Below are 12,659 nucleotides of genomic sequence, written 5' to 3'. Positions count from 1 at the left end.
TTAAGGATTTGTAACTCTTTAGCAGTGTTCTCCTGCAATTCTTTAAGGGTTTTTTGTGCTTCCTCTTTACTGTCTTCTACCTGTTTACCAGTGTTCCTTTGTATTTCTTTAAGTGTGTTATTAAAGTCCTTCTTGAAGTCTTCTACCATCATCATGAGATATGCTTTTAGATCCGTGTCTAGCTTTTCAGGTGTGTTGGGGTGCCCTGGACAGGGTGAAGTGGGCGTGCTGGGTTCTGATGATGGTGAGTGGTCTTGGTTTCTGTTAGTAAGATTATTACGTTTACCTTTCGCCATCTGGTAATCTCTGGGGTTAGTTGTTGTCGTTGTCACTGTTTAAAGATTGGAGCAGAAGCTGTGTTCCACTCACCAGCAGTCTCAAAATCCTGTGGCGGGGGTCCTGGGTAGCTGGTGGGTGTCAGCCGACCCTGCGCTATAGCTACTCTGGTGCTGTTCCGGCCGGAAGAGGCCTGTGGTCCTACTCAGGCCGGGTTTTCTGCTTCCCTAACTAATGCAGTCTCAGGTCCTGTGCACAATTGGATTGGAGCAGAAGCTGTGTTCCACTCACCAGAAGTCTTAAGATACTGTGGCGGGTGTTGTGGGTAGCTGGCGAGTGTCAGCCTACCCTGCACCCTAGCTACCCCGGCGCTTTTCTGACTGGAGAGGCTTGTGGCCCTACTGAGGTCGGATTTCTGCCTCCCCAACCAAAGCCGCCATGGTGCTTTCTAAGGCATGGGAGGCAGATATTTAATGGAGATGCCTGTTTTATACTTAGTATTCTATTCTCCAGGTAATACTTGGCTGTTGATCTCTCAATTTTTTCTAAATACAGAAGAAAAAAGTTACTGATATAGACTTGTAAGGCACTGACTATGAGTTTAACAAAATGTCATTACAAGTAATATCGTTACTCTTTTTGTGAATAGTAGGATTTGGTTTTTAGGTACCTGATATACTTAGTATCTCATACTTGATCAAGCAAACAGTGTCTCCTCGAGACAATTTTATGGATTGGTAATTCATATAAATCCGGTATTGTTTGCTTAATGTTCTCACAATTTTTTGGCCACCATTGTCTTATCTTGTAGGCAGGACACCATTATGTATCAAAGATTTTGCTGTTGTATACATTTCTACTATCATAAAAAAAATCTTACTGTGTCAGTTGTTTAGACTAGAGCATGAGAAATTAGGACATCCAGAAATTTTTTCATAAAAAAATATTATTTAAACCAAAGTTTGTACTGAGTGGGTAGATTACAACACTTGTATGAGGCCCATGACACTGAAAACTCATCATTTGTTGATCTACACAGATTCCTGTAATGAGTGGAAATTCTAAATCCTTTATCCTGTGAATACCTGCAGGGAATTGTAAGCAGAATGAGTTAAATTCTGAACTTCATTCCCCCAGGTTTATGTTTGGAAACAGGTTTAATAAAAACCTGAAAATGCCCAATTCCTCTCCAGGCCAGTAGTTTTTATTCATCTTCATCTCAGTGTTGGTGTCCCATGTGTCCCATCATGGTCCCTTTCTTTGTGTTCACTTCTCTGCAATATTTCCTTCATATAAAGTCATTTCCTCTGTGAACTATAATTTAACTTTTCAATTCTGATTGATATTACAAACTGATAAACTGCCCAGCACACACTGAACATTTCTAAGGACAATGGAGGGAAACAACTCTGCATTTTAGTGTGCTGGCCTATTATACCACACCTGTGGTGATGAAATCACAGGAATTCACATTGAGATAAACAGAATCTAGAACACTTCCAAATTCTTAGTTAAGGAAATGTTGTAGGACTGTTTAGACCAGTTTCATACATTTTCACACACACACACACACACATATATATATATATATATATATATATATATATATATATGAAATTATTCATATATATTACGAATATTGTTACAATATTATATTCTGGACATATTAATATGAATATTTTGGGATATTAATAATGTTCAATATATATGTAGTTCAATATATATAAACAATATTAGTAAGAGAAGATATCTGGTGATTAATAGCTCAGTAGTAGACAAAGAGAAGTCTGAGTTTTTTCCTACTTGATTGCAATTTTTATGTCACCTAAAATGACAATGACAGAGTTAGCTTCAGGATTCCAAATCATTTATGAATCGCTTCAAGTTGATTAATAACAAAAATACACAAAATTTTGCTGTGAAAACTAACAAAGATCAGGTGTTTTGAGTAGGCATAAGTTTTCAATATCCCTGAAAGCTGACCAGGTATGCTGTGGAAAATTCTAAAAGGTTTAAGACACCTCTGTGAGAAAGTGGGAGAAGTCTCAATTTCTCACCTGTACCAGATTATAATGACTATTTCCAACAAAATCAACCTGACTTCTTTTAAATAAATCTAGTTGGAACTGTTAATACTTAAATATTTCTTACAAATTTTATTTTTGGATGAGTGTTTTACGCAAATTCACCTTCAATTATTATTTTTCCGATCTCTTAAAAAACACCACTATTCCCTCCAAATTTCCTATGTTCCACGAAGAAAAGATACCACTTGTTCTACTTAGTGAACTAAAATGAAATATGAATAGTGTTAAGACATAAATTTGTCTGTAGGTGTTCTGATAGTTGTGGAATTTCCTGACACAATCTACATCACTCAGATTTTTTTTAGGTTGATTTGGGCTAGTTTTGTGCACATTGTTAAAACAAATGAATTTATGAGGAGAACTACCCCATTCTGTCTGAGAAAAGCCTGATTCTGTGGATTTATAGACCACGTCTGGTTTTACATATCTTCTGACTTCTTCCAGGATGATTCTGGAGACTTGGAATGAAAGGTATAATACATGTGTTTTATTTTAGCTGGAAACACTAAAGTTTTTACTCCCACCATTCTGAATGATTATAGGTCCACAAGTTAATCACCATAAATTGTGAAAAGTAAATCACCTATGAGGATTGAGGCACAGAATATTCTTCAAAATGAAAATAAAATACAGAGGAAATATTATCAATATGGTGATTTATAAACATTACTGTTAGGTCCTTCTCCAAAGTTTACGTAACTTTCTAGCTGCATATTTTTCCCTTAGAAATGGTTCTAGGAATGGGTATTATTTTGTGAAGTGGATTTTCAGTCCATATGAACCCATCCATTGGTTACTCCTTGGATGGTTATGGCACTATTCAAACAGCTTTATTGTTGTTATACCTCTCAGGGCTCACACTTGGATAATATTTATGATTACTTCAAAGAGTATTAAAAATAGCCATTAAAGTTGAAGCTTCCAGCTTGATATTTTCATGTTCTTTAACTAAAGTGTAAGGCATCTTCAGAAATGAGAACTTACCTTTTGAACTACAGTACTGCTAAACATTATCATTTATAAGGCTCAGCCAAGGTTGCTGTGATGGCTTGTATAATCTTGGACCAGGGAGTGGCAGCATTTGGAGGTGTGACCTTGTAGGAAAGGGTGTGACCTGGTTGGAGTAGGTGTGTCACTGTGGGTGTGGGCTTAAGACTCTCACCCCAGTTGCCTGCAAGTCAGTCACAGAAGTTGGTGCCAGGGAGTGGAGTATTGCTGTGATAGGCCTGACCATGCTTTTATTTGAAAGAATGTAGATTTTTGGACTTTGGATTTGGAACTCAGTGGAATGCTTTAAATGGGGCTTAATGGGTCATCATAGAAGGAATATGGAAAACTTTGTTGCTGGGAGTAATTTGAACTGTGTTGACATGACCCAAGATATTTCAAAGGAGAAGAATTTCAGTATGTGGCATAAAGACTGATTCTTGAGGTATTTCGGTGAAGAATGTGACTACTTTTTGCCCTTGTCTGAAAATTCTGCCTGAGGCTAAGGTGAAGAGATTTGGATTAATTGCATTAATTGCATTGACAAACGAAGTTTCAAAAAAGCCTAGCAGAGACTTTGTTCCCTGGTTAAGTCTCACAAAGAGAAGTTTGAATAAGCATAGCAAGCTTAGAAAGGCAAAATATAAAATATACGGTTCGAGTATTAAAGGCATACCAGGAAGTGAAATGGAGCAAAATCCTGTGTTCTAGGAAATAACAGATTAAGGGAGTGGGAGCTTGGAGCAAGATCCTGCCCAAATGAATTTAGATAAAGTCATGATGTTACACACCTATAATCCCATGAGACAAGCATGCTGATCTCTGCATTCAAGGTCAATCTACAGAGCAAGAACCAGGATAGTCAAGCTTAGGCAGTGAAGGATTGAGAAAACATAAAGCCAGTGATAATGTAATAGTAAAAGGGGATCATATTCTAGTTCTTGTAAGCAGCAGAACTCGGCAGCATCAGCTGTGTGGCTCTGGCTCTAGAGTTAAGAATGAAACAACTACTGGGACAATTGATGCTGGTTAGCTTGAGCTAAGACATTAGCAATGATTAAGAAGAGACAAGCATCAATGGGTTGAAATCTGGTAGTTGTTTTATGGGACCACAAAGAAGCTGTGTTCCAGAGATAGCCAAGTTTGTACTTCCTGCTGCAGCTGGACTTGGTAATGTGTAAGAGTCACCCAGGTGGTACTGGTTTTGAAGGCATGAAGGTGTCATGAAGAACAGCTGAGGCTTGGCACTGTGAGAGGTCACAGAAGGCCATTGGAGAAGGTGTAGCCTCATCTGTAGCTTATGACCCAGGACTGAAGTTGTCAGGCAAAGGATTTGATGCCTGGCACGATGAAGAGAGCCTATTAGAAACTATTGGTGAAGCCTAGTTGGAGTGGAACACCCCAGTGTATTGGAGATATCAGTACCATGGGATGATCACCAAGAATAGCAGCCATAGTGGAGTGGATCAACCTGAGCTTAGAGTGCTACAGAGAGCAGAGCTGTAGAAGTGATGACAGTCCTTAGGAGGAGTCAAAAAGACCAAGTTGAATCCCAGACACTGAAACAAGAAGCTGTAACATTGAAATTACCTTGGAGACTCAAAGATGTTAAAGATGCTAGAGCCATTGGATACATGCTGAGGAAAGCTGCTAACAGGGAGTGGAACTAGCCCAGGAGAAAGCAGTTTGTTGCAGGCAACAAAGATGAAAAAGGAATGGAGATCCGAAGACTGCTTTGATATCAGCCATAGAGATGCAGAGTTTGGAGTTTGCCAACTGGTTTCCTGCTTTGCTTTGGAGATTACAGTTAATTAGTTGGATGAATCTCAGAAGAGCCCTTGAAATTTGAACTTTTAACATTGTTGAGACTCCTACAGACTAAGACGAGTTTGAAAGTTGGACTAAATGCATTTGCATTATGCTATGTTTAAGTTTGGCCCTCATAAACTCATGTTTTTGAACAAGTCTATGAGTACCAGGGAATGGGATGTTATGGTTTGTATATTCTTGGAATAGTGAATGGCACCACTTAGAGGTTTGGACTTGTTGGAATAGGTGTGACCTGGTTGGAGTAGGTGTGTCACTGTGGGTGTGGGCTTAAGACTTTCATCCCAGTTGCCTGGAAGTCAGTCTTCCACTAGCAACATTTGGATGAAGATATAGAACTCTCAGCTCTGCCTGTGCCATGCCTGCCTGGATGCTGCCATGCTCAAACCTTGATGATAATGGACTGAACCTGTGAACCTGTAAGCCAGCCCCAATTAAATGTTTTATTTTTTTTTTAATATAAGACTTACCTTGGTCATGGTGTCTATTCACAGCAGTAAAACCCTAACTAAGACAGTTGCTCTCAATTTATTTCCTAACTTTGAAACATCTAACCTGCCCCAATTTAAAATACTCATCAAAGGAACATACTACTTCATGTCAGAATTAATTTCTATTGAATTAGGAGGAAAAGGAAAAACTTGCTGTCACGTGAATCAATGGAAATCATCAGAACACTTAATATAATCTAATACAAATTTTCATAATAATAACATGAAAATATTATGGGAAAATACTTTTCTTTTGTAACTTGTTTAATTTTAAGAAATATGTTTTACTTTTAAGATTTAAATATAATTATATCAATTCCCCTTTTCATTCAACACTTCAAACATTCCCATGCACACTCCTCAAACACTTTCATACCATAGTATACATTTATGAATGTTCTAAATATATAAATAAAAATTACTTAGTACATAACTTGTATGTATAAATACTTTAGGGCTGTACTCTTGGTGTTGTATTACCAACTGAAAATCTCTTCTCTTGGGTAGATTATCTCTCCCAATTTCAGCATTCCTTGGTTGTCTGTAATTCTCTGCATATTGTTGAGTTTTCATGAAGTTAAACACTTCCATGTTCCCATGTCAATCAGCATCACCTTTTCCATTTTTGTTTAGGTACCACATTGATGAGACGTCATTGGTATATTTCTACCATTAGTATATTTCTACCATTAGTAGGAGAGGCATTCTCACAGCAAATATCCTGTTTCTCAGGCTCATGCCATATTTTCAACGAGCACTCCCCTTTGTTTTATTTTTATTGGTTATTTATTTATATTTCAAATGTTACCCCATTTCCTGAATTCTCTTCCAGAAACCCCTATCCCATTCTCCCTGCCCCTGATTCTATGAGGGTGCTAATAAACACCCATACACCGACTCCCACTTCCCTCCCTGGCATTCCCCTACATTGGGGCATGGAGCCTACACAGAGCAAAGGATTTCTCCTCCCATTGATGTCCAACAAGGCCATCTTCTGCTACATATGTAGTTGGAGCCAAGGGACCCTCTATGTGTACTCATTAGTTGGTGGCTTAGTTCCTGGGTTCTCTGTAGGATCCTCCACTTTGACTTCTGAGCTTCATGAACTATTGTCCTGTTGATGAAACAAATAGAGATAGGTACCACATGATCTTCTATTCTCTGGATTTTGTTCAGTTTGTTTAACAGTAACTGACCTGATCTGTTTCAAGCCACATTTCTCTTGAGAGTTGTGAGAACTATAGTTTTTTTGCGAGTATGAGGATAAATATTTACCATGTAGTGAGGAATAATGCTGGTTTAGTACATTGTCAGCACCAGATTCTCCTCTAAGATTCATGACCTCCCTAATTCAGGAGAGTTACCTAGTTTTCCACCGAAGCTTTGATTTTCACCAGAAAGCAGGAAATTTTCCTATTTCATTCTATTCAGCAACGTTTGACCAAAATTAAAACAAGGTAGATATCCAAAAAATTGATATATACATGGATTTGAGCACTTTGTTTCCAAATACTACCTAGGGAAAAATTATGTTTCATGAAGAACAAATGGATACCAAGAGAAAATTGTTTAATCAATTAAAGCCATTAATACACAAAAACAGTTTCCCTACATAATTGTTGGCAAACATCATTAATGCCAGGACTAAATAGGTAAGGAAACAGAGTTTGTGCCCAAGACCAGCCTAATTTAGATAGTGTGTACCAGTACAGCCATTTCTAGGAATAAGTAACGATGGCATGTCAAACAGTGCGAGGGTTCACAACTAAGATCCTTATGATTATGTAGCAAACCTTCATGCACTGAGAGGACATTCAATCCCACAACTGCATTTTCTTCATTAAAACAAAAAATACTGAGGGAAGAGATTTCCATGCCACATTCAAAACTCTGACCCATAATTGTTCCTGCTGAAAGAACTACAAGAATGGAAATGGAGAGAACCGTGGCTAAAATGAAATCCAGCCACAGGCCCAGTGTTGGATCCAGTTCAAGGGGGAGGTCCTAAGGCCTGACACTATTATTGAGGGTATGGAGCACTCACAAAAAAACGGTCATATAGTGACTGGCCTCTGAAAAATCCAACTAGCAGCTGAAAGACTCAGATACAGATATTTGCCCCCAACCAGTAGACTGAAGCTGCTGACCACTGAGTTTCAATTATGAAAAATGGGGAAGATGAGGAGGAGGAGAGAACTTTGTAGGAAACCCAGTAGTCTCAATTAACCTGAACCTCCGAGATCGCTCAAACACCGGAATACCAACCATACAGCATATACCAGCTAATATGAATCCACGAACACATATGCATCAGAAGACTGCAGGGTGAGGGTTCATTCAGAAAGCATGCACTCAACCCTCAAGAGACTGGAGGCCCCAGAGGGTTTAGAGTTCTGGGGGGGGTAGTGGGGATTTCCTTGTGGAGATGGGGGCAGGGAGGAGTTACGGGATGTAGAACGGTCAGAGGGTGGGACAGGAGGAAAATAAAATCTGGAGTGTAAATAAAAAAATAAAAAATTAAAGTTTTTAAAAACTAAGTGTGCCATTATTTATTTGATCTGAGTATTTTGATTTCTGAAAGGCTAGCCTTCAGTTTTAAATTTCCTGTAGCCTCATTCTGAAAAAGTCGTTTTGCTTTATCTGCATTCAGAGACAGCAGTATCCTATCAGAAATGATTTAAGATTACCAACACTGTCCATTGTTGCAACTATTCTCAAATACAGTTTTTCTCCAGTGTTCTAAATGACTCTCCACTATAAGATCTGCATGCCTATGGGAACCTTATCTCTCAGTGACCAGGTTGATGGTGTCCAGATTGCCAAACATATTACATTTCAGTTTCCATTTTGGTCTTCATAATATCTTAGAGTTTGAAAACACTTAGACAAAATTCTAAAATCTGAAAGATTTTGCTTTATATCTGTTCATGATTCTGTTTTTTCTAGTATATATATTTTAATTTTTTAATATTTATTGGTTATTTTATTTATTTCTATTTCAAATGTTATACCCATTCCCGGTTTCCCCTCAGAAAACTCATATTTCACCTCCTTTCTAAGTGATATCTATTGAGGATATTAATGATTTCTCTTGGATTTTCCAATTTAATTGAGTACAAAATTTCAATGAATGCCCTTATGATAATTAGTGATAGTTGATACCCTCTTTTCAGTCCAGATTTTTTAATTTGGATTTTCTCTCATAGATTTCTACTTAGACTGGCTAAGTGTTTGACTATCTTAATTTTTTTATAACAACAAACGCTTACTTTATTTAATGCTTTTTGTTCTTTCCTTTGTTTGTATCTTATTTATTTCCCCTCATCTTGAATATTTCTTATACTTTACTCTGATTTTCCTTCCTGAACATGAGAAGTTAGACTCCATAGAACCAAATAACTCTATAAAAACAAAAGTGGGGTATAGAGCTAAATAAAGAATTTTTTACTGAGGAATTTTGAATGGGCAGGAAGCACCTAAATCAATGTTCAACATCCTCAGTCATCAAGGAAATACAAATCAAAATGACCCTGTGATTCTACCTCATACCAGACAGAATGGCTAAGATCAAAAACTTAGGTGACAGCAGGCACTGGTGACGATGTGCAGAATGAGGAACACTCCTCCATTTCACGAAGATTGTAAGCAGGTACAACCACCCTGTAAATCATTCTGAAGTTCATCAGAGAATTGAAAATAGTCCTACTTGAGCACCCTGCCACAGCACCCTGGGAATATAAACAAAAGATGCTCATACATATAACAAGGACACATCCTATACATATAACCAGGACACATCCTCCACTATGTTCATAGCAGCCTTATTTATAATACTCTGAAGCTGGAAACAAACAAGATGTCCCTCAAAAGAGGAATAGATACAGAAAATGTGGTACATTTACACAGTGAAGTAGTAAACAGCTACTAAAAACAATGACTTCATGAAATTCACCTGCAAATGGATGGAACTAGAAAATGTCATCCTGAGTGAGGTAACACAGTCACATAAGAAAACACATGGTATATACTCACTGATAAGTGGGTATTAGGTAAAAAGTTTGGAATACCCATGATAAAACTAACAGACCATACAAAGCTGAAGAAGTAGGAAGACCAAGTGTGGATGCTTCAGTCCAATTTAGAAGTGGTAGCAAAATAATCAAAGAAGGTAGAGGATGAAAAAGATTTGGGAGAAAGAGAGAAGGCGAGAAGAAAAAAAAGGCAGGATCAAGTGTGAGGGGGGATGAGGGAGATATACAATGGGTTAATAAATTAAAGAGAGGTGTGTAGCAATGGGAGGTGGGAAACTGAAAGTAGTCAACACAAAATCCCTGATGCCAGGAAAGCAAACGGTTCTCACGACAAAACTGGAATGACATTACCTGAAATGGCCAAACAAGGGGAGAGAGCAGTAGAAACCATATCCAGATGTTAGGAATGGCCACCAGTTGAGGGTTGGATCCACTCCACCCCTTCTCAAAATTTCAATCCAGAATTTCTACTGTGTAAAGGAAACTCAGGGAAAAGAGTAGAACAGAAACTGAAGGAAAGGCCATCCAGAGACTGTGCGACCTGGGGATATATTCCATATGCAGTCAACAATCCCAGTCACAATTGCTGATATCAAGAAGTGCTTGCTTACAGGAAACTGTTATGGATGTCTCCTGAAAGACAATATGAGAACCTGACAGATACAGGTACAATTGTTTGCAGGCAACCACTTAATGTGCACAGCAACTCCAGTGGAGGAGTTAAAGAAATACTAAAAGAGCTGAAGGGGTTTGCAAACCCATAGGAAGAGTAATGATGTCAACCAACCAGACAACCCAGAAGTCCCAGGAATTAAAACAGCAACCAAAGAATAAAAATGGAGAGACCCATGGCTCCAGCTGCATATATTACAGAAGGAGGGATTATCTGGCATTAATGGGAGGGGAGGAATTAAGTCCTGTGAAGGCTTGATGCTATTGCTGAAGAAAAAATTAGAGCAGTAAGGTGGGAGTCTGTGGATGGGTGGGCATACACCCTCATATAATCAGAAGAAAGGGTATTGTGCTGTGGGGTTTTGAATGGGAAACTTGGAATGAGGATAACATTTCAAATGCAAAGAAATAAGACAACCAATAATTATTTATAAAATATGCATATACATAAAATTAAAATAAATGAATTGACCTAGAAGTAAAAAACTGAAGAAAGTGAGAAATTATTTGTCCAAAAATACATAAAGGAATTGGGAAGGCATAAAGGAATAAAGGAAATGTGAAGCCTATAGTTAGAAAATTTAAAGAAAAATATCATTCTTGAGTTGCAACTTGAGCATGACACAGAATGTCTTGAAGGGAGAAGAAGGTGGATGGAATGGAGGAATGAGTCAGCAGCAAGATGGGCAACAGACATGGGTCATGGAGGTATAGATACCAGCAAAGTACATGCTACATTTGTGTCAATGTGCCACAATGAAACACTCAATAATGTGTGGTGATTTCCAGGAAATATTAATTATTTTTATGTTCAATAAATCTTACTAATTTAAAATTCTATAGCTATTATAACTTGTTTCCCAAAAGCTTCATTATTTATTCTCAAGGTTATTTTATTATAATACAATAAATGATTCTAAACTAGAAAACTTCCATTAAAATGACAAATTCTGAATGTTTATTACATATACAGTTTTAAAGAGATAGGCAAGTTAATTATATAAACTTCATAACTAAATATCCCCAGTTACTGTAAATATTTATTTTTTATATTTATTTTTATTTTTTAATTAGGTATTTATTTCATTTATATTTCCAATGCTATCCCAAAAGTCCCCCACACTATCCCCCACCAACTCCCACACCCACCCACTCCAACTTCTTGCTCCTGGCGTTCCACTGTACAGAGGCATATAAAGTTTGCATGACCAAAGGGCCTCTCATTCTGCTGATGGCCTACTAGGCCATCTTCTGATACATATGCAACTAGAGACACGAGGTCCGGGAGGTACTGGTTATTTCATGTTGTTGTTCCACCTATAGGGTTGCAGATCCCCCAAGCTCCTTGGGTACTTTCTCTAGCTCCTCCATTGGGGGCCCTGTGATCCATCCAAGAGCTGACTGTGAGTGTCCACTTCTGTGTTCGCTAGACCCCGGCATAATCTCACAAGAGACAGCTATATCTGGGTCCTTTCAGCAAAATCTTGCTAGTCTATGCAATGGTATCAGCGTTTGGAAGCAGATTATGGGATGGATCCCCGGATATGGCAGTCTCTAGATGGTCCAGAGTTTCATCTCAGCTCTGAACTTTGTCTCTGTAACTCCTCCTCTGGGTGTTTTATTCCCAATTCTAAGAAGGGGCAAAGTGTCCACACTTTGGTCTTCGTTCTTTTTGAGTTTCATGTGTTTCACAAATTAAAACATGTGGCTCACAGCTAAACAAAGAATTCTCACCTCAGGAATACCGAATAGCTGAGGAGCACTTGAAAAACTGTTCAGCACCCTTAATCATCAGGGAAATGCAAATCAAAACAACCCAGAGATTCCACCTCACACTAGTCAGAATGGCTAAGGTTAAAAATTCAGGTGAGAGCAGATGCTGGCGAGGATGTGGGGGAAAGAGGAACAATCTTCCATTGTTGGTGACATTGCAAGCTTGTACAACCCTCTGGAAATCAGTCTGGCGGTTCCTCAGAACATTGGACATAGTACTACTTGAGGATCCTGCAATACCTCCCCTGGGCATATATCCAGAAGATGTTCCAACCAGTAATAAGGACACATGCTCCACTATGTTCATAGCAGCCTTATGTATAATAGGCAGAAGCTGGAAATAACCCAGATGCCCCTCAACAGAGGAATGGATACAGAAAATGCAGTACATTTACACAATGGAGTACTACTCTGCTATTAAAAAGAATGAATTTATGAAATTCCTAGGCAAATGGATGGACCTGGAGGGCATCCTTCTGAGTCAGGTAACTCAATCACAATAGAACTCACACAAT

The sequence above is a fragment of the Mus caroli genome, unplaced genomic scaffold (assembly GCF_978045245.1).
Source record: "Mus caroli unplaced genomic scaffold, Mus_caroli_1 scaffold_8, whole genome shotgun sequence".
NCBI lineage: Eukaryota > Metazoa > Chordata > Mammalia > Rodentia > Muridae > Mus > Mus caroli.
Note: the sequence above shows the minus strand (reverse complement) of the source record.